A 24,006-nucleotide genomic window follows, 5' to 3' on the forward strand; every position below is an offset into this window, starting at 1 on the left:
CTTGTAGGCTGCTCAATGAGTCAGTACACAGGAGAAATGACTTGCCAGGGCATGAGCAGATGTACTCAAGAGCATGAGATATGGCCGCCAGCCCTGCAATGAAAACACTGAAGCCAAATGGCAAGGAGTGATGCTCAATATGTCCTCCTTGAACATATGTGAAGCCTACATGACCATCAGCCATTGAGCCATCAGTGTAAAGCACTTCAGAGCACAAGAGTCGAGAGGAAGTGACAGCGGAGAGCGGCGGGGTTAATGAAGTCCTTAGGGCCATGCAAAAGGTCCAGACGAAGTTGCGACCGAGGCGTACACCATGGAGGCGTACATGAACGGATCGCAAGTAGAGGTGGTAAATGGAAGGACTCCAGTTCGGAGATAATGGACTGCATGTGAAGCACAATCGTTAGCCCCGATCTGGGCCGCTGATGCGGGAGATGGACTGCTGCGGGCGGGAAAAGGAGATGGTAATTTGGATGCTCAGGGGAACTATGAATGTGTGCTGCATAACTGGCAAGCAGTTGCGCACATCTGATCTGCAGTGGAGGGACACCAGCCTCCACCAGTGCGGTGGTCACCGGACTCGTCCTAAATGCTCCTGTCACTAATTGAATCCCACAGTGGTGCACAGGGTCAAGTAAATGCAATGCTGAAGGAGTTGCCAAAACATGCTCTGAATAGCTTCGTTGCTGTAGTAATTCATACTGGAGTCCCCTAATGCATTATGTGCACTCATCTCTTTGATACAAGAGAAATCATTGTGGGAGCTGTTTCATGAGGTCTGCGAGAGATGTCTCTTAGTCTAAAATGACACGAAGACACAGACACAGGGAATATATTGTTACCCAAATGACAGACTTATTCTGGTACTTGTGTGTGAGCAAAGAGAGATGGGGAGGTGAAAGTAGTATGAATATTCTACAGTACAATTTTTGTAGTCACATCCCTGCGATAATTACCAGAATGAAACTATACAGTATGTGCACAACTCAGTGAATTTGTTTCTCTAATAGCCAGCAATTTCCCCGAAATCAAAGCTGCAGGAGAAAAGTGGGTAAATCTAGGATACACACGGTTAAGGCACTATATTTAATTCTATTTTGACATCAATCCAAACACTTATTTTAAGAAATGACAGAAAACAACTAACTAGAACATCTTAAAAATCACACCATTCTATAATTCCTTAGAAGATAGTCAGTACTTTACACAAAATAATTTTTCATGATGGCTAAAAGCCAAGACAGATTTCAGAACCAAGGATTCCTTGAAAAACTATTTTTTTTCTTAATTTTTCTCAGTTACTTTGCCATGAACTAACTGGTGGGAACATTCCTGAACGGATGCATATTTTCAGCGGTGATGTTTTATTATCAACTTCATCTATCTTTCTTACTGCTGTGAGTTCAAAAGACAAGTGTACATAAAACAGCTATATAGAACATAACGTTTTAATGGATTTGTTCCAATTTGTCCGCTGAACTGCAATTTTCACTACTGTTTCTACAGTTTTCTAATGTTCTAATGGGTGTGAATCCCTAAGGGACCAAACTGCTAAGGTCATCAGGCCCTAGAATTACACAATATTTAAACTAAGAACAACACACACATCCATGCCCAAGGGAGAACTCAAACCTCGGGCGGGAGGGGCCCCGCAATCTGTGACATGTTGCCTCAAGCTGCGTGGCCACTCCGCACGGCCCTATTAACTATTACTTACCGGCAAAAGCTCCTTTTATAGGTTTGCTATGACAGATCATAATTGCTTCTTCTGTTGGACAATCATTTACTGCATATCACAGTTTTCAAGGAGCAGCTGACTACTCCATGAATTATTGCACATTGTTTCAATATCAATATGCCGAAAAAACACAAGAACAATTAATTTACAAAGCACTTTATTTTAATTACTTTTGTTTTCTGTACCACAGATTCAAAAAAATCTTAAAATAGGAAAAGAAACAGACTCCACAAATCTTATACTTTGGGTACAGATCATGTGGTAACTGAATTACATCTTCCTTTTGGAAAAAAAAAAGTTACTGTCAATTTCATTTTCTATGTATTGTAATAGTCAGTAAAATTGGTGTTTTGTCTATAAATGTCATATGATGATAAATTTCTATGGTGTTTTATACCTCTGTAGACACAATACATTTAATAGGTCCAGGAATCATTTATCTACAGAATTGGTCAAAGAGGACTGATACTCCAGTTCAAAATTTGGTAGTACCTTCCTGCTGCTATCAATGACAAAGCATAAAATATATGCGATATGAGCACACGAACTACTGTATTTTATGGACTATAAGATGCTACAGACTATAATACAAACATTCATTTTCAAGCAATTTAAAAACAAATTATTATTAGATTCCAAGTACTTCTTGAAAGACTTAACAGTAATGTCTTCTCTCACTCTAGACCACAACTGTCTTATCCACAGAATTTTTCAAATGATTACTAAACTGATCTAGTACAAGAAGAGAACTCTTCTTCAATTAAGCGCCTTTCCTTCTCTTCCACACTCTGTTAATGCATAATTCCATACCAGCCTTGTCCACCCAACCCTTGTAATGTACATGAAGAACAATACCTGGAGAATTTCAGAAGGTTTTGGCATTGTTTTGCACTTGGAAATGATCACTGGATTAAGTTTAGTACTGTCAGCACAACATGAAAGGACAATGGTATAGTCCTGCAGCACTGAATATATGGCCATTTTTAAGACTGGTGGTAATTTTAAATCAAACACTGAACATTTTTATATTAATTTAGAGTACAAGATACATCTGAGATTTGGAGCAATTTTCCGAAGAAAAAAGTGCATCTTATAGTCTGTAAAATACAATATCATCAATAAAGAAGCATAACAATCTCAATGAGGGATATTTCACGAGCTGAACTATAAATTTTGTGTATATTGTTGAATGGTATGTGCCTCATATCACAAAAACACTGAACAATTGCAAAAATAACATCCTAACAAATGGTTTCATTGGCTAAGTTGTGCATCACTTTGCTGAAATTGGACTTAACACAAAATGGCTACATTTAAAGTCCTGCTCATCTTCAAAAAAGAAAAGGTGGCATCCTTCAAGTAATACTGGCTAGTCTTCGCAAAAGACTCTAACCAACATGACCCTCCTCCCCCCCCTCCCCCCATGATTAATAACATGCTGCATACTGATAAAATACTCAGCATTTTACAAGACTCTTACGGACAAACTCCCCCCCCCCCCCCCCCCAAAAAAAGAACAAACAAATATAAATCACAAAATCAATTTTGTTTAGGCAATCCCCATTTCTACCTGAAAGATGTTCCCACTTTTCTTTCCAGTTGTTAACTGTAGCAATGTTTGGTTAGAGATAATAAATCTACCAAAAATGAGGTGACAAAAGTCGTGGGATGGGATACCTGATAATATTGTGTCGGACCTCCGTTTGCCCAGCATATTGCAGCAACTCAATATGGCATGGACTCAACAAGTTGTTGGAGGTCCCCTGCACAAATATTGATCCATGCTGCCTCATATAGCCGTTCATAATTGTGAAAGGGTTGCCAGTGCAGGATTTTGTGCAGGAAATGACCTCTTGATTATGTCCCATAAATGTTTGATTGGATTTAGCTTGGCTGATATGGGTGCCAAATCATTCACTTGAATTGTCCAGAATATTCTTCAAACCAATCATGAACAACTGTGGATGCTGACACAGCACTTCGTCATCTATATGGCTGCAAATGGTCTCGAAGTAGCGTCAATGATCAGTTCAGATGGACCAGAGGATCCAGTCCATTCCGTGTAAACACAGCTCACACCATTATGGAGCTACCACCAGAATGGTAGCAACCTGTGTCCATGGATTTGTGGGGTCTGTGCTGCACTCAAACCCTACTATCGGCTCTTACAGAGTGAAATCAGGTCTCATCTGACTAGGCCACAGGTTTCCAGTAGTCTAGGGTCCAACTGATATGGTCACGAACCCAGGTGAGGTGTTGCAGGTGACGTTATGCTGTTAGCAAAGGCAATTGCATTGGTAGTCAACTAGTGTTCTCTGTTAGCACCAATAACTTTATGCAAATTCCCCTCCTCTTGGTCTTTAAGTGAAGGCCATCAGCCGGCGTGTTGTCCAAGATGAGAGGTAGTGCCTGAAATCTGCTATTCTCAGCATGCTCTTGACACTGTGGATCTCTTAATATTGAATGCTCTAATGATTTCCAAAATGGAATGTCCCATGCATCTAGCTCCAACTATCATTCCACGTCCAAAGCCTGATAATTCCCACTGTGGGGCCATAATCACATCGGAAACCTTTTTACATGAATCATCTGATTACAAATGACAGTTCTGCCAATGAATTGCCCCTTTTATGCCTTGTGTATGCAGTATTGCCACCATCTCTATATGTGGATATAGCTGTCCCATATCTTTTGTCACCTCAATGTATGCTGACTGCTTGGAATTGCAACTGAGCCCTTTTTTATTTCTTGAACTATACAATCATTTAACGAAATCTTTCAATGTTTGTACATTTTTATCTATTTTAGTATGCACTGTGACATGAAATGAAATGTTATGTCCAGCCAACATAAGTTTCTGCTCTGTTTTCTTAATGATCTTAGGTTTTTAAGGCCAGCCACCTGTCCTATCGTCATAAAGCATATTTATGTACTCATTGTTTGACAATTCCTATATCATTGTGAGATGATTCTAGGGGCAAATAAATATAAATAAATATATAAATAAAAGTATATCCCCCATCTAATTTTCATTGTGCCTTACGACATCCCCTCTGAGACATGTATAAACTGTTTTGTTTAGTCTGGTAAATTCTATCACAATCTTCTAATTGTTAGCTTGTCGGGTGAAAGTCTTACTTTCTCTTTAAGAGCTGCAACTAGTTACACCGTTTCACATAGTAAAACACAAATAATTTTGCTGGGGATGAAAACAACACGTATGTCTACAAGCAAACACAAATCATCTTTTGCTATAACATATCAAAGCAAATCTTTCTCCTTCCATGTTCGAGTTCTCACCTTCAAAGCCAAATGAAATGTCTCTGCTTTTGTGGTTATCCTTTCAGCACTCTGATACTAAATGTGTCAATTACAAGATACAAAATAAGTTCAAAATATACTGCTAAATTAATAAATCACATATTCAACTTCCATGGAATCAGCTGAATAACAGAAGGAGATTCATGATTCACTGTTGTGATGCTGAAATTAATTGAACAATTTCGAAGTATATGCCACTCAAAGCAATCAGTATGAAATAAAGGAACATTTATAGGCATGAAAGGCATATCTTACTGATATTAAGAGCATATTTCATTAATTAATTAATTAGTTAAGGGACTACATAGCCCTTGTGCTTCCTTCTCACATGTACACGCAAATTATTCTTCTTTGTGGACCGTAGTGGGCAATAAGGGCATGGAAATTGAGCTTCTTTCCCACATTCATGTCTAATGTGACTCCAGAGGCTCCTACAGTGCCTGTATACTCTACCACAACCATCACATGTGTACGGAGCACCTAGAACAGTACTATGAGATATGTCCAAAAATTGCTGATAAGAATTTTCTTGTCCTTATCTGTTGACACTCAATCCTTCCTCTGATTCAAGTACACCTGTAATCAAGTAATAAATGAAATAAACATAAACGATTATATCATCAGCTTAATTGATTTACTGATTTGCAACAGCAGCAATAGAGAGTCTATGCAGATATAATTGTATAATTGTGATCTTTAGGTAAGTAATTTAAAATGATAAATGTTATTTGTATGTACAATGAAGTATAGCCTGCTCTATTAATGAGTTTTTTCTTAATTTTTGGAACTGGAAATAATCATCACTTTAAGAAAGAGAGGCCAAACAAGAAAATAAAATGAAAAAATCATGAATATTAACTAAAGAAACTGTATAACAGAAAAAGAAAAGAAAATTTTTTAGAACTGGACAAATGTCCATAATTATTTTGCATCAAGCTGTAATCCATTTTGTAAATTTCAGTTTCAGGCGATAAACTTCAAATTTTCAGATTTAATTTTACATCTGCTTTTATGGCACATTTTTTTATTCTGAATGTAAGTTCTTTATATTGATTTTGTGCCTATTGGTGTGAAAAGATACTCATACCTAAGCATTAATAATTTTCAAAAAGGCACAAAGAACAATAAAGATACATTTTTATAGCTTAGTGTACACCGTGGTGAGCTGCAACTGATTTTAAAGTTGCATGAAAACAACCATATAACTACACAATCACTTACTCTCATTCATAAATCCTGTTTTTATTCTACAAACTACAGTTTAATGCAGACAGTCCCACTGAATCTGAATAAATGAATAAGTAAAGAGTATTTCAAATACAAACCTTACAAGAATAGTGTATAGTTCATAAAATACTACAACAGAAAAAACATTTTAAACAGTCTCTTCATTTACAGAGAAATAATCTCACATCCAAATACAGGGATGATGAAACTGTAATAATCTTGATAATTTCATACAAAACTAATGAATCAAAGGATAAGAGTATTCAAATTACTTGCTTTAACATAATTCACTTGATCCTGCACAACATTACGTCTTGTAACCAAACAGTTATTTGCTGCATAACTGAAAAGAAAACTATGATCAAAACAATGTTTTGAGCACTTATTTATCTATTTTTTCAATACACATAAATTAGTAAAACAGAGATTATGTTCAAAAACTTTAATCAATTTGTTTCTCTATGTCAAATCAAAACAGAAGTAATTTCCTCAATACTGTATTCTCTCCTGCAATTATAATTTAGTTGGGCATAAACATTAAAAACATCCATTACAAGATACACAAAACTCATAGCGACAGGATTGTCAATAATGCTATCATAGCACCTGTACTCATACTTCATACAGATATTCATTTTTAAACAAAAATCAAATTTGTAACTAAATAAGAAGGCCCAATTACAGATGAGGGAGGGGTGTGTGAAATGGACTAGTATTTCTGCTATAGACAGTGCAATCTGAGACATCAAAACTTAAATTTAATTGACCAGGATGATATGCATCTGACTGATAAAGACAACTGATTAGCACATTCTGTGCATGCCAAAAACTGAAGAACTCAGTACTACTGATTGGTATCAGAAGCATGTAACAAAATGCTTGTTATACTGATTGGCAAATGTGCTACGGAACTTTATTGGTGGTTTATTCTGAGCAGTAGCTTTCTAAATTCTTTTGGAAATGCAACAACTGGGTTTACTAAGATTACAGAAGAAATATGCACATGAAGGCACCGTGATTCTGACGTGTCTAAATAAGTGAGGTTACAAACTGTGATGATCTGAAATGCTGCATCAAAAACTTCAAACTTCCAAACAATTCTTCTCATTATTTCCTTATGAAACATTCTAAAATTTGATTGTACATACTATTACATACCACAAGCCAAAAATTTATTATTTCTGTGCACTTTACAACTATTGCATCTCTCCTCTAAGGAAAGATATGACAAAATACGTTAAATCAAAAGCATTGACAGAGTAACAAAAGAGGAAAGTAATGTTTGCATAATATATAATTGGCACATTCAGTGTAATAAAAAAAATCATTGTCCAGCTAACTAGTAAGAAATAAATTACAGAAACAACAGGAAATTATATGAATATGAAGAATCAGCTTTCTAAATTTTCACTTAAATACTGTACATATTTTAAGAACAGTATCAAAACAAGATGCAAAAAAGTGGACTATATCTACTGAAACATTTATAAAAGCACGAACATTGTCATTGGTGGCCAGTGTCCTCTTATAAAAAGAGAGTACAAATGCCATTTACCTGTGTTATACCATATTTGAATCTGGTACTGTCTATTTTTACACTTCTATTGTGTACTGATACTTTCTTCAACCACTACCTACCACTTGCACATGGTCATATGCTGATTGAGGAAGTGGAACTAGGATGGCAGTGAAAGAATATGCCCTAATACCTGACAGAAACCACCATACACTGCAGCAATGAGTAATTACTGATTTTTTTATGATTACCTGTTTTGCTAGATGACAAATATTAAAGTATATATTACTACAAGTAATGCAAGCACAACTTTTACTGAGGGTAGAAAATCCAGTTCACAAATTTCATTTATTGTGAAGCTGTGTTCACAAGAAATAATTTTGTTGGGAAATTCAATTCTGATAACATTTTGTCCGGAACAAACACGCTGTTGAGTGGATATTAAACTTTAATCTTCCTTTCTTCCTCCTGATAACACAAAAAGAATTCAATTAAATTGGCTGTACACAAATTTATGATTTAACACACAAAGTGCCAGGTGATGTTACAAACAACTTGTTTCTTGACTGATGATCTTAATATATTGCTACTGTTGTGAGTAAAAGTGAAGGATATGTCATATTGTGTGGCTAATACAAAGTCCAGTGCATATAAATACTAATCATTTGCTTGAAAATGTATAAATTCGATATGACTGAAAACACCAAAAAACGTAAAAATGTGTTACATATGTTTGCACTCTAAAATAAAGGAAATTCTTCCAGAATTAAGAGTGACAAAATAATGGCAATCAATGAGTTAAAAAATATAACTTATGAAATACTTATTTACAAAGTAGATAGATAAAGAGAATGAAGACTTTTTCTACCAGTAATGTAAACAACATTAAATCTTCAAAGATTCATTTTATACAATCAAATCTTTCACAGCTGCCAGAATTGATTGAGCAAGTTCTGATTACAAATCCCAGTACTTTGAATTTGTTCCCAATACATTCTTTCTGTTCAAACCACAACCAGAAGGATGTAATGTAAAGTACATTCCAACATTTTTGACAGAAAATACTTCTTCAGAGGGCAGCAATAATGTAGATACGTAATATACTGAAGAAACAAATAAGAAGCAATTACATATTTTCCAACCATCTATCATTTATATGTCAAACATAATGAAGACTTATTTTCATTAATATACTTTGAAGCTGTCACACTCAATGTGGTCCTTCTTGGGTTTGCAGGTGATTTCACAGAGTGTTGACTCTATAACAAAAAGCAGTAAAGTAAAGAGAAAAATATTAAAAGAACTAATAATGATAAAAGACGCCATACGCATTAAAAACAATACCCTTGAGATAGTATAAAGTAACGGGTAGAACACATATTGAATAATCAACACATCATATATTAATTTCTTGTCCAGCATTTGGAACATGATGGTGTAGGGTCTGCAATGGCAGTAATTACTTGGACTCAGATAACAGTACCACCTACACTTTTATTTTCAATCACCATGACCAGTTTTCACCGCCAAGGCCATTTCAAGTGGCTATCTGAACAACACTGAAAAAACAGTTTGGTGATCAAAAATAAAATTACAACTCATGCTGGTGTTTGATTTCATGTCAAATATTGCTGACACCTCACATCATTATGTCAAAGTACAATTTTTTTAACATCATAAGAAAGTTCTTGGCGGAATACAAATACAGTGCGCCTGCAAAGTCTCTCTGCAGCGACGAGCTCCACATCTTGCTCTGCAGCGACGAGCTCCACATCTTGCCTTCAGGGCACGTAAGGTAGGCAGCACATTTGTGTTGCTATACAAGGTAAGGGCCAGGATTCACTGCTAATGGCTGCGGTTGTGTTGGGAGTTGGGATTAGACATCATTACAATTAAATACACTGTACTCATCACTGTCACAGTAGGTGCTGGAAATGTTTTTCCCTTTCTTGAAGGCATAGTTCAACACATTTACATCATTTGTGAACACATTTACCAGTGTTCCACATGTAATTAAATACAGATAATCAATTATTGCTGTCTTCAATTCCTCTATTGTCTTTGGGTTATTTTTATACACAAGTGTTTTAGGTACACACCACAGGAAATAATTGGATGGTGACAGATCTGGGAAGTGTAGGGGCCAAAGACTTCTCATATTTACTCTGTCTGCAAGGATTCCATCTAAAAGTCAAAGGGAGTAGTGTGCTGTATGAGCAATAGTGTTTCATTGTTGCAAGAGAGGATACATCACTCGAGAAACCAGTTGGATACAAATGGCTGCAAACTAATAGCCATCCAGGCAGATTAAAACTGTGTGCCCGACCGAGACTCGAACTCGGGATCTTTGCCTTTCGCAGGCAAGTGCTCTACCATCTGAGCTACCGAAGCACGACTCACGCCTGGTCCTCACAGCTTTACTTCTGCCAGTATCTCATCTCCTACCTTCCAAACTTTACAGAAGCTCTCCTGCGAACCTTGCAGAACTAGCACTCCTGAAAGAAAGGATACTGCGGAGACATGGCATAGCCACAGCCTGGGGGATGTTTCCAGAATGAGACTTTCACTCTGCAGCGGAGTGTGCACTGATATGAAACTTCCTGGCAGATTAAAACTGTGTGCCCAACCGAGACTCCTTTCTTTCAGGAGTGCTAGTTCTGCAAGGTTCGCAGGAGAGCTTCTGTAAAGTTTGGAAGGTAGGAGACAAGATACTGGCAGAAGTAAAGCTGTGAGGACTGGGCGTGAGTCGAGCTTCGGTAGCTCAGATGGTAGAGCACTTGCCTGTGAAAGGCAAAGGTCCCGAGTTCGAGTCTCGGTCGGGCACACAGTTTTAATCTGCCAGGAAGTTTCATATCAGCGCACACTCCGCTGCAGAGTGAAAGTCTCATTCTGGAGAGCTTCTGTAAAGTTTGGAAGGTAGGAGATGAGATACTGGCAGAAGTAAAGCTGTGAGGACCGAGCGTGAGTCGTGCTTCGGTAGCTCAGATGGTAGAGCACTTGCCCGCGAAAGGCAAAGGTCCCGAGTTCGAGTTAGCCAATGGAGACTATTTTAACCAGGACGGCGTAGCGATGGGAAGCCCATTAGCACCAGTTATAGCCAACCACTTCATGGAGTACATTGAGAACATTGCCCTGGACACGGCTCCTGCAAGGCCTAGTCACTTTTATCATTACGAAGACAACGCTTTTGTGGAAATCTGGGAGAATTTTTCAACCACATCAGCAGCATCCACTATAACATAAGATTCACAATGGAAGTAGAAACAAATGGTGCCTTGCCTATTCTAGACGTCTTCGTCCACTGGAAATAAAACGGTTGTCTCAGCCACATTGTTTATCGGAAACCCTCACAGACAGACCGATATCTGCATGCTACCACCTATCACCACCCTTCGCACAAATGTTCTGTTCCTAGGACATTGGTGCATCAAGCGGAAGACATTTCAGATGCCGAAAGCCTTCCAAAAGAGCTGAGCCACTTACAGAAAGTCTTCAAAGAAAACAGCTACAACAACCACCAGATTTAGCAAGCCATCTTGCTGAAGAAACATAAGCAGAAGACCTCCAAGGAGGGCACAAAGAAGCTTGCGTTCTTGCCATTCTGGGACTCAATAACACGAAAGATTAGCTGGTTTCTAAAAAAGCATAAAATCAATACAGTTTTTAGGGTGCCGGCTAAAATCTGACAACTAATGAGGCATGAGAAAGACAATGTTCGACTAAGAATGTCAGGAGTATATAAAATACTGTGTGGGTGGGGACAGTTCTATATCCGACAAACTGTACATACTATTGAACAGCACCTTGTGAAACACGAGAGATGTTTTCACATACGGTATCCTGAGAAATCAGTGGTGGCAGAACATCCTTTAGAAAACGGACACCGTATTACATTTGCAGACACATCTGCTATTACACGGACTACTAGTTTTTGGGACAGTGTTACAAAAGAAGCAATCAAGTTAAAAATTTCTGACAACACCTTCAATAAAGACAATGGCCTGTAGCTAAGCACTGCTTGAAGCCTGGCCATCAGAAAGCTGAAGCAGGCACGCAGAGAAAACAGCACCATATATGGCATTGGAGCAAGCACCAGAGACATCACTGAAGACAGTTCTGTTTGAACTGTTCCGTAAAATTCCAATGAGGAAATTAATTACAAGTGTTGGCTGACTACAAGTGGGGTAGTTCTAGATCCACAACAAAATCAAAAGAAGATTTTATTGAGGTGTTTCCATCAAGTTTGTAGCAGCTCCTACTACACTCATGTATCACCCATCAACATTGACATAATTAAAATCACTAAAGGAGCACTCAAGGTAAATTGAGCATCTTGCAGTTGTGATTTTGTACAAAATTATTACTTCGCCATTCAGGATGAAGTACAGGAATTTCACTGGAATCATTCACAGGTTACAATTCATATGTTTGTAGTTAACTACAGAGATGCAAATGCTTATGAAATACATCATGCAATGAGGCTGCAAGGGCTGTGAAGAGATTAGCCACACTTGCCAGATTCAAGCAACCTCATGAAAACTAGAGTTTCATACCAAGACATTTGTTTCAGTCATGCAAAGAAAATATTCCTTCACGTGTCTTCAACCATAAATCAGTTTCCCATCATGATTAAACCACTGCCAAGCTGACTCAACGTTTCAAGAAAACGGTTCCTGGTATCCATAAGCTTCACTGTTTAATACATATTGACAAAGGTATAGTAAAAACAAAGACATATTCTGCTTCTTTAATGAGCAGAGAAGAGTCGGTGCTTGCTGTGTGGTCAGAAATTCTGTTAAATGACAAAAAGGGTTTTTGTTGCCTGTATGCATGACAGTCCTTGGTGGATTGTATATGACTTACAAACTTATGAAGAAACAGACGAAGTACAGGCCAGCTTCAAGCATCCACATGAACCATCTCGATCATTTGCATTTGCTGCCATGCCTGACTTGTGTGTTATCAGAAGATGTCACATTCTCAAAAGACTGGAAGGACATACTCTCTCCCTGCATCAGATCTGGTGAACATAGCAATTTAATTAGAAACTTGTGAAATGAGACGTAACTACCTTTTATTGCCTTTTCATTGAAGTTACACTGTAAATGGTCCTTAATACCACTACAATAATACAATCAATATTTTTGTATACTATTACTTATTAATTGAATTTTTTAATAATTTGTCTTTCATATTTACACACTACCTTCTGGTATTTGATTGTGTGTGTGTGTGTGTGTGTGTAGCTTTTTTAAGGTGGGGTGTTTTGAGATATTCAAGGTCAAAAGTTAAGGTCAATAATGGCCTTGAATGTGAAAAGTCTTAGAAACCCACTGTGTTGCATATTAATGTAAAGCTCTACTCATTAACTTTTCATTGAAATAACTTTCACTGCTGTATCTGGATTAGAACCAGAATAATATTCATTTGTGTTGAGAAAGACACACGTAAGTTTCACACAATTTCCAAACTTCATAGTTGTAACTTCCTTTGCAATAATTGTCCTGGCATATCGACAAGCGCTGGCACGAAGATGAAAAACGCAACCGCAGAGAAGACGCTGAGACAACATCAGCCAATAGCGTGCTGACTAGGCAGTCACCACAATAGGGGTGGCATCTAGACAAAGTGAATATAAGAGCTGCTCCTGCCGGCCTTGGCCAGACATCAGTGACACAGTATTAGTGGAGAACACTACGATAGCAGTGATGTGTGATCCACATCAATTACTTTCATGGACCTTGTATACAGGAAAGGACCTTTACTGATTGTATGTCACCCATTGCTTGCGACACCGCTGTAAATTCAAAGTTAAGCATTGTAAAGCATTTTTATTGTAATAAAAACTATTAATCTGTTTTGCTTGAATTGTTGTATAGCATTCCGAGAACGCAGTGTCCTTTAGGCACCCTACAAGCGACGAGTGGGCAGGACCCCACAGTCACATACCTCTGCAAACTGATAGGTTTACATATTTTATCTGGATCAGTGGATGTACCAAATCTGAAAGAAATCTGGGATGGTCATTTTGACACTTTTACTTTTCTGCGCTGAATTGATGTGGAATTCTCCTACCACAAATACTGAAATCTAACACACCTACTGACTCAACATATTGTTGGAAGTCACAAAACACTCTCCTAATGAAACACTACAAGAGTACAGTCTGAGTAATTTGCACTCAGTTTGAAGAAAAGCTAGTTTTTCATACATCTCAATGTTTATGATGCATCTGCTGAACTGTGTGTCATAGAATGATATATTTTGCAGGTACACTCAGTGGTATATGGGGATAATGTCTACAAAACATGCTGTGAATAATTATTAGTAAAGAAGTAACAAATTAAAATGACACGCCTAATGCTGAAGTTTTATTGCATGAACAGCACATATGCAGTAAGCAACAAACCTTTTTCCCTTTCATTATTTTGTGAAGGCTTGCCTGCAAGAAAAAGTTCTGAAATTTTGCAATTGTGGGAAAAAATTGTTGGAAGTCACTAAATGCTCTCACAATCAAATACTGGTTGAGTATGTTGTAAGTAATTTGCATACCTCAAGTTACACTACCTCAAGATATATACACAGTCTCTAAATTTAATACTCGACTTACTGTGTAAATCTGTTAACTTAGCATTATACTTTTTAACGAGTAGATTATAACACAATTTTAAATTTTGTCATTAATTATTTGAAATATTGAAAATCAAATTTTGGTTGCTCTGTAAGTCATTAGATATGGAACCTGCAACTGAGACCATGCACTATTTTAACTGTTTAGTAATATAGATAATACAGCATAATAGTCCATTTAAACAAACATGCCAAATGATTTAAATAATTCAAGTGGTTTACTTTTACAGTCCTTTCTCTCAAAATTGACTTAAATGGACTTAGTTCACTTTAATTCTGAACCTTACATATGTGGATGGCTGATCACTTAATAAAGAACAGGAACCAAACAATCCAGACAGAGTTCGCTGACATCCTCTCCCTTCCCTAACACATACAAAAGATATCACAAAAATTCACTAAGCTTTAAAATGTGTGACGAACTGATGCTGTTGTCTGCTAGAAAGGTGGACAGATCTTCAGCTAAACTGAGGGTTGCCCTTATATGAGCTTATGAAATACATGGAGTTAAAATACGTTGTGGTATTTCACATGCTTCACGTCAGTGGTCATAATGTGGTGAGTGTCACTTCTTTCCATCGGTGTGGCTGGCATGCGGTGCACCATGCCTACACTGCAAATTTTATCACAGTTTGTTGTTTACCAGCTCAAACCACTTCCCTTTGGTGAATGATCCTTCCATTTGACAATGAGATAATAGTGTGAAGGCGGCTCCCAAACAACAAATCACATCTCCTCTACATTTTTCCTTGGCTGCTTTGTCGACAGCATAATTACCCCATGTGTACGAGTATCCATCAGCATACCTTTTCTTTTCTTGGTCTGGATTCATTCTGATATCTCTGACAGTATGAATCATTTTTTTGTACTAGATACATTTGTTGGGCAGAGTGCTGGGTACTAAAAGAGTCAGAGCAGATGAGAAACTGTCTACTGTGATGGCTTTACACTAACTCCACTGTCTTCAGAACTCTGCACCTCAGCATCATAATTTGTTACCTATTCCAGGAAGCAAATTATGAAGACTATTAGGGAAAACAGGTTAAACAAATGAGCACATTCCCCTGCGTAGGTTAATCCGCATATGCAAGGACTTCCTGACGTATTTCAAAATGAAAGAAAACAATTTTTTAAAACTTTAGCCAACAGAACTAGTTTCTACTTTCTGCAAAGCTTAAATTCGCTTCAAGTTTCTGAAAAGGCTGAAGCAGCAGTTTGTTCCATCCCTGGTTTCTTATCCTGTGGTTTGAAATACTTAGGATGTATGGATCCCAAATGACTCGGTCACAAGTGTCCAATTCCTGAATATCTGCTCAAATTTTGGATCATCCACCACACTAGACTGCAGTGATTGAGGCACTGTAAATATTTTCAGGGACTGTCTTGCCAAGGGTGAACCACAATGTGCATGAGAACAGACACTGTTCAAAACCATGATGTGTGTGTGTCAATAACTAGTAAGGGTGCTGATGACTAAACTGTTGAGTGGTCTGAAACCACTATCATCATCAAAATATGAGATTATTTATAAATTAAGATAACTTTCAGCTGAAGCAGAGTATGTTGGACATTGTGTTGATGTCATTTTGAGAGATAATGGAGAAGAATTTGAGAACAATGAGGTCTGATAAATTCTTCACAAAGAGGACAATGTTCAACACCTGACAATCCCGTACAGTCCATAGTAAAATGGCTGCAGTACAACAGAAACTCGTACCATTGTGGTTCTACATCTACACTCCACAAACCACTGTGAGGTGCATGGCAGAGGGTGTGTCCCATTGTACAGTTATTAGGGTTTCTTCCTGTTCCATTAACATACTGAGTGCAGGAAAAATAACTGTTTGAATGCCTCTGTGCATGGAGTAATTATTCTAATCTCATCCTCATGATCCCTATGTGAGTGATGCATAGGAGGTTGTAGTATATTCCTAGAGTAATCATTTAAAGCAGGTTCTTGAAACTTTGTTAGTAGACTTTCTTGGGATAGTTTACATCTGTCCTCAAGAGTATGCCAGTTCAGTTTCTTCAGTATCTCTGCGACACTCTTCCACGGATTAAACAAACCTGTGACCTTCAATAAAATTTTTCTGGGTTTGTGACAAATTGTCAATATGTATAAAACTACTGACGCTTCGGTCCCTGTTGCATGCGACCTTCTTCAGGGTGTTTTTGTTTACTGATGAATGGGAAACTTTGTTTCTTATACACCTTCAGATATGGCTGTTATATAATTCTGATAGGCTGTTTAGGATGAAGGGGAGGGATAGAATACTTTATTGGTGTTTTTATTATTTCTTTTCTGGTGGAAACCTGATGTTTTGACTGGTATTTGCATTATTGCTTGTGACTGGTGGAAACTGACGAATGGAAATCCAGGCGGCAGATGTGACATGGGGTGTTTTCCTGCGTTCTAGCGCTGGCCGAGGCGTGCCAGTACTCTATGTACCTGCAAGCGCTGCAGTCTCCCGCACACCTGTATGTGTTGCTTCACATGAGCTATAGGCTCGTAGTGCTGTTATTGCTGGCAGCCAAGACATCAGAAGTCGGTACCAGTCTTCTCTGATCATTTTGGTGGACACTTGGCTATTTATATTGCCTCTCTAATCTTCCTCCTGAAAGTAACTGCATCTTTTCCTTGCTGGAATGCTGGACATGGATGACTGGGAAATCGACATGTTAACCTTTCAACAGGCAACAAGGTCGAGTGATAGTTAACACCATCCATTAGATGAGGAAGTTCGAAAAACTGCAGCAGAAAACCACTGAGGAAGGACTGATGCTGGACACTCGGTGGATGGTGGGTAACCTTTCCAGCCACATCTTAAGCAATGCAGCCACACAAATTCTGGCTAAAGGGATGAATTTTGCAGTTGCACCCAAATGAGTCCTGAAAGAAGACATCACCGAATCTGTTGAGGTTTCAATTCATCGGCTATCGCAAGCTGAGGTGGACAAGATTAGACAAGAACCAGTATGGGTCCTGACCCACGCAAATCCTCCGAAACAAAATATCAGCAAGAAGGAATGTCATGCTATCGCGGAACTGAAGAACAGCTCTCATTTAGTAATAAAAGGAGCAGACAAGGGAAATGCGGCCATTGTGTTGGACATGGAAGATCATAACAAACGAATGGAGGATCTTTTGAGTGAACCCATTTATAAGAAACTTAATGAAGATCTGACGGCCAAGATAATCAATTCAACACAAGCACTGCTAAAGCGTACTAGAATGAATTTCGACACGGTCAGAAGACTCATCAGACAAGTTCCACAGACACCAAGAATATATGGTGTCCCGAAGGTCCACAAAGAGGTCTTTCCTTTACGTCAAAAACTCCACCAATTTTGTGGAACTTCTACAAGAAAAGTGTATCTCGACCACAGACCTGATAGTTAGCATCAATGTAAAGTCTTCATTCATGAATGTACTGGTACAAGACACCATGACCGTCTTAGAGGAATGCATGGCACCTGATATCTGTGACCTAGTGCGCCACCTATTTCAGGTGGTAAGGGGAATTTGATGAACAGGCAGATGGTGTAGCTATGGGCTCTCTTCTCTTGCCTATTGCAGCAGATATCTTTATGGAAGCATTTGAAGAAACAGCACTCCAGTCTGCACCATTATGCCCAGAATGTTGGCTCCGATATGTTGAAGACACTTTCATTATCTGGCCACATGGAGAGGAAGAACTATGAAATTTCCACTAACACCTCAACCAACAGCATAGCAGAATCCAATTCACTACGGAGATAAAAGAGAATGGGGTGCTGCTTTTCCTCAATGTGAAAATTTACAGGAAGCCTTATGGTAAACTGGGTCATAGAGTACATAGGAAGCCAACCAGTACTGACAGGCACCTGCATGCCTCCTCCCATCATCAACTTACGCAGAAGAAATCTGCCCTGCACACTTTAACCAAGAGGGCTCACAGATTCAACGATGAGGAATATCTAAAAGGGTGAACTACAAAACCTCAAATCAATTTTTTGTGCCAGTGGTTATAGAATGAAAGTTATAAATAAAATTACGGCAACAAAGAATGAAGGTAATAGTGGAGAGCAAAAGGAAGCACAAAACATCACTCTATTACCATATATTCAAGATGTCACAGAAGGGGTGGACAAAATTCTTCGTCGAGCAGGCACCAAGCTGACTTTCCGAAGCAGCAACAGAATAAAAGGTGTTCTTCGCACAACCAATGATACAGTTGACAAACTACATGCTGCTGGAGTTTACAAAATCAGGTGCGAATGTGGATTATTGTATGTAGGCAAGATGGGGCAACCCACCAGTAGGCGCGCTGGGGTAACCCGTCAGCGCCGGCCGCAGTGGTCTCGCGGTTCTAGCTCAGTCCGGAACCGCGCGACTGCTACGGTCACAGGTTCGAATCCTGCCTCGGGCATGGATGTGTGTGGTGTCCTTAGGTTAGTTAGGTTGAAGTAGTTCTAAGTTCTAGGGGACTGATGACCAGAGATGTTAAGTCCCATAGTGCTCAGAGCCATTTGAACCATTTTTTGACCCATCAGCATCCAGGTACCTGAACATGAAAGACATATCCCACTAAGGCAGAAGACCAAGTCAGCGGTAGCAGAACACCAGGCTCGCGCTATTCGTCCACGGGACTCAGAGGGCCATAGACACGGGTTCCCAGGTAGATGCCATGTTTCTTGACTTCCGCAAGGCGTTCGATACAGTTCGCCACAGTCATTTAATGAACAAAGTAAGGGCATATGGACTATCAGACCAATTGTGTGATTGGATTGAAGAGTTCCTAGATAACAGAACGCAGTATGTCACTCTCAATGGAGAGAAGTCTTCCGAAGTAAGAGTGATTTCAGGTGTGCCGCAGGAGAGTGTCGTAGGAGCGTTGCTATTCACAATATACATAAATGACCTTGTGGATAACATCAGAAGTTCACTAAGGTTTTTTGCAGAGGATGCTGTGGTATATCAAGAGGTTGTAACAATGGAAAATTGTACTGAAATGCAGGAGGATCCTTAGCGAATTGACGCATGATGCAGGGAATGGCAATTGAATCTCAATGTAGACAAGTGCAATGTGCTGGAATACATAGAAAGAAAGATCCCTTATTATTTAGGTACAATATAGCAGGTCAGCAACTGGAAGCAGTTAATTCCATAAATTATCTGGGAGTAGGTATTAGAAGTGATTTAAAATGGAATGATCATATAAAGTTGATCGTAAGTAAAGCAGATGCCAGACTGAGATTCACTGGAAGAATCCTAAGGAAGTGCAATCCGAAAACAAAGGAAGTAGGTTACAGTACACTTGTTCGCCCACTGCTTGAATACTGCTCACCAGTGTGGGATCTGTACCAGATAGGGTTGACAGAAGAGATAGAGAAGATCCAACGGAGAGCAGCGTGCTTCGTTACAGGATCATTTAGTAATCACGAAAGCATTACGGAGATGATAGATAAACTCCAGTGGAAGACTCTGCAGGAGGGACACTCAGTAGCTCGGTATGGGATTTTGTTGAAGTTTTGAGAACATACCTTCACCGAGGAGTCAAGCAGTATATTGCTCCCTCCAACGTATATCTCACGAAGAGATCATGAGGACAAAATCAGGGAGATTAGAGCCCACACAGAGGCATACCGACAATCCTTCTTTCCACGAACAATACGAGACTGCAATAGAAGGGAGAACCGATAGAGGTACTCAAGGTACCCTCCACCACACACCATCACGTGACTTGCGGAGTATGGATGTAGATGTAGATGAGTGCGGCAAACAAATTGATTCTGGTGAAGCACGCGTAATGGCAACACAGCCTCTTACTTTCAGGAGGAAGATTAGAGAGGCAATAGAGATAGCCAAGCGACCAGCCAACATGAACAGAGAAGACCGGTAGTGACTTCCGACATCTTGGCTGCCAGCAATAACAGCGCTATGCGATGATAGCTCACATGAAGCAACACATACAGGTGCGCTGGAGACCGCAGCAGCCGCAGGTACACAGAGTACTGGAATGCCTCGGCCGGCGCTAGAAAGCAGGAAAACGTCATGTCACAGCTCCTGCCTGGTTTTGCTTTTGCCAGTTTCCAACAGTCACAAGCAGTAATGCAGACACCAATCAAAACATCAGGTTTCAACCAATGAAAAGAAATTAAAAAAACACCAATGGAGAATTCTAACATCCCTCCCATTCATCCTAAAAAGCCTATCAGAATTAGATAAAAGCCAGGTCTGCAGGTATATAAGAAATGAAGGTTCCTCATTCAGCAGTAAACAAAAACACGCTGAAGAAGGTCGCTTGCAACAAAGACTGAAATGATGGTAGTTTTCTATATACTGACAATGTGATCACAAACCCAGAAAAATTTATTGAATGTAACAATGGCCACAGAAGCCTAAAACTATATTAAGCCTGTGACCATTCGTGCTGTCCTTCCCTGTATACACTCAATATCCCCTGTTAATCCTAACTGGTACGGGTCTCACACACTTGAGCAATATTCTAGAAACAGTCACATGAATGTTTTGTAAGCAATCGCTTTTGTAGACTGATTGCACTTCCCTATTATTCTACCAATAAACCAAAGTCTACCACCTGCTTTAGCCACGACTGAATCTATGTGAACATTCCATTTCACATCCCTAAAACATGTTACACCTAGGATTTTGTACGAGTCGGCCAATTCCAATAGTGACTCATTGACATTATAGTCATAGGATGGATTCATGATCATAGTAAGTTTCCACAGTCTCTTTGGACCAAACTGATAAATTTAACCATATGTATTTCAAATCGAATAGGACCTTCCAATGTGCCTGTGGTTATCACCATATGTATTGTTGATGTCAAGTGAAACTACCAAAGCCAGACGTCGACTTTGTCCAGTGATGTGATGCAGTGCGGTGTGTGATGTAAAAGCCCAAACAGAAAAGGGACAGAACACTAACAACATTTTTTAAATGTAGTTTAATTATGGTGACATACCGACGTGCAGTGCAGCACAAGGCCTAGGTCGGGTTCAAAGTGACAGTTTGGTTGTGAGCTGGCAAAATGGTGTGGAAGGCTACAGTTAATGTAATTGTGGTACGGCAAGAAATTTACAACAAACCAAATGCATATAATAGGATCAGTTTGCTGCTCTCATGTTCCTAAGCAATGGAGAAAGAAGACAGATCAAAATGCTGTAAAAGAAAATTTGGTTGGTTTTAATGAGATAGAAGGTCATTGTATTTGGCGTATTATTTTGTTATTTATTTATTCAACCAGGGATCATCACACAATGGTACAGGCTTTGCCAACACAATACAATGAAAACAGACAGCTCATAAAGAAAGCTTTTACAAATGCAAGGTTGCTACACAAACTTGGGGGGGGGGGGGGAGAGGGGGGGGGGGACGAGGGAGACCTGACAATTCCAGGTATGGGGAGCATGATGGTGATATGAAATTCCCTAATTTTTTTGGTAAAATATAGCTCCCTGTGAATTTCAGATTTTCCAGAAAAATCACCAACCTGAAGGCGTGGTGGCCGTGGCCTTACTCAAGAAACCACACTGACATTTGTCTGTAATGATTTAGGAAAACCACAGAAAATCTAAAGCAGGGTGGTTTGACCGAGCAAAATTCATTCTCCCAAATATGTGGTCAATGACTTAACATCTGCACTGCCTCATTCGGTTGGGCCCGTTGTACAATGATCTTCTGATCATGCACAATTTGCACCAAAGATAACTTACATTATAAAACATTTTATCACTATAGGCACTACGACCACCCACTGGTGACTCCAGGACCATGAACATACTGCTAAGCCCCTTGCACTCCCTCCAGTCTGTTTGGAAAAGTAAATCAGGTCACAAGACATCATTTCATAAGAAGAGACATTAGTTTATTAGGAAGGCATGTCTGTTCCAGTGACTATGGAAACTCCTGATGAAGATGCAACAAGAAAGGAAATTACTTAAATACACCTACAAGATCAATCAACACTAACCTTCTACAAGATACGAAGATTATGTCGCTTCAACTTTAACAGAGTCTGAAGAGGCACACATACTTCAAGAAGCTATGGGATCAGATCAATAAAACAACTGGAAGGAAGCAATGGACCAAGTAATAAATGAACTGCAAGTATTTCTTTGTTTGTGACATAGTCCCTGCTGGTGAAATCAGTTCATCAATAGCGGAGGCAGATAAACGGAAGGTATTATGATTGTGCATGGTGCCTGCTCTGTGATTCACATTTAGGATTTTTTGTTGCTATTCATTTTATGCTGTTTGTTAAAAGTGTGTTTGAATCAAGACACAAATTCACAAAAACCTGTTCTCTGCACAAAACCCTGTACACTCAGCGTAAGTTGATCCCCAAGAGCTGCAATGGGCTGGCCAGGAAAGTTTTGCATGCCTACCTCAGCCAATAAAGTAATGCTATTTTGTTAAAGTCCCAATGACATTGTCTCAGTGTAGTCACAACTCTGGAAACAGCTTCTGTTTTCGCCTGCAAGCATTAGTGCTTCGCAGTTGATAGCTGGTAACAGCAACGGGAGCTGTCAGGGTTCTTCTTCACTGTCTCCACTACAAAAGTTACTTGCTAGGCATTGCTCATTACATTCACGTCATCAGTGTGAAGCTTATTTTCAGCTTTTTTAGCAGTTTTTTTGCGCTCAATGCAGAATGTTCCAGTAATTGGGCTAACAATGGTTGTTGAAATATATACAGAACTTGAGATAACGAAGGACTAGTAGCACTGGCCAGTTAGAATTTCTTAACTACGCTACATGTACATAAAACAAAAGTTCTTTCACATGATTACCATTTCGACCAATTAATTGGTCTTACAGAACTGTATACATAAGCACTACATCGTAAAAATAAACAAACTGTGACAAAAGAGATTTTATACATTTATGTATGAACAACGGATGAGGTGGCAACCCGTTTATTTCTTTATTTCCAGCAAAATACTAGGCGATGGAGAAATTTCATGTCAGGCAGTACTACTGTTGTTTTGAAAACATGGACTGAGGGCTGTAGATATACCTTCAAAGCATTCACTTCTTCAGATCCCCAAAATAATGTAACAGTAGTCACAAATTCCCTCGTTTTTGCCAAAGTAAACCTTTTAAGAAATGCACGCGATGCAATTTTTTACTAATATTTACTCTGATAAGCATTCAATACCCCGCCAGCTTAACGGTAAGTGTGGTAAAAGTGTAAAATGTAAATCACTTTTTTTCACTCTATAGTCGTCCACTAAAAATATTTTTTTTTCAAATTTTCAAAGATGTTGCATTTGTTTACGGGCAAGAGACTGACCTCAAGACGACAACTTACCCCGCCGAAGTCTGTTGATGAGTTTCCTAGGCATTGAAAACTTGCACATGCATCCTCCAGTGTATTTAATAAACACTTCTTAGAAGTAGCTCAGAAGACTAGAATGGACAGTTCAAAGGACAATGCAGTAGATTACATGTTAGAAGCAATGTTATATGCCCACAGCCACATCATAAACATTCCATCCCATGCCAATGCAAATTAGGGTGTAAGTAACGATAGTACCTTAAAAATAAATTCTCTCATTTAGTTCAA

General features: G+C 38.9%; 1 long non-coding RNA gene across 1 annotated transcript; it reads right to left on the reverse strand.

Moving 5' to 3' along the window:
• Nucleotides 1-6,713: 6,713 nt before the first annotated feature.
• On the reverse strand, nucleotides 6,714-23,672 carry LOC124605759. The gene is made up of 3 exons (XR_006978677.1): nucleotides 23,458-23,672; nucleotides 8,997-9,061; nucleotides 6,714-8,270 (listed from the first exon to the last, which is right to left on the reverse strand). It is a non-coding gene; the product is annotated as an uncharacterized LOC124605759 (long non-coding RNA).
• Between the last annotated feature and the right edge of the window lie 334 nt (nucleotides 23,673-24,006).

Source organism: Schistocerca americana, chromosome 3 (assembly GCF_021461395.2).
Source record: "Schistocerca americana isolate TAMUIC-IGC-003095 chromosome 3, iqSchAmer2.1, whole genome shotgun sequence".
NCBI lineage: Eukaryota > Metazoa > Arthropoda > Insecta > Orthoptera > Acrididae > Schistocerca > Schistocerca americana.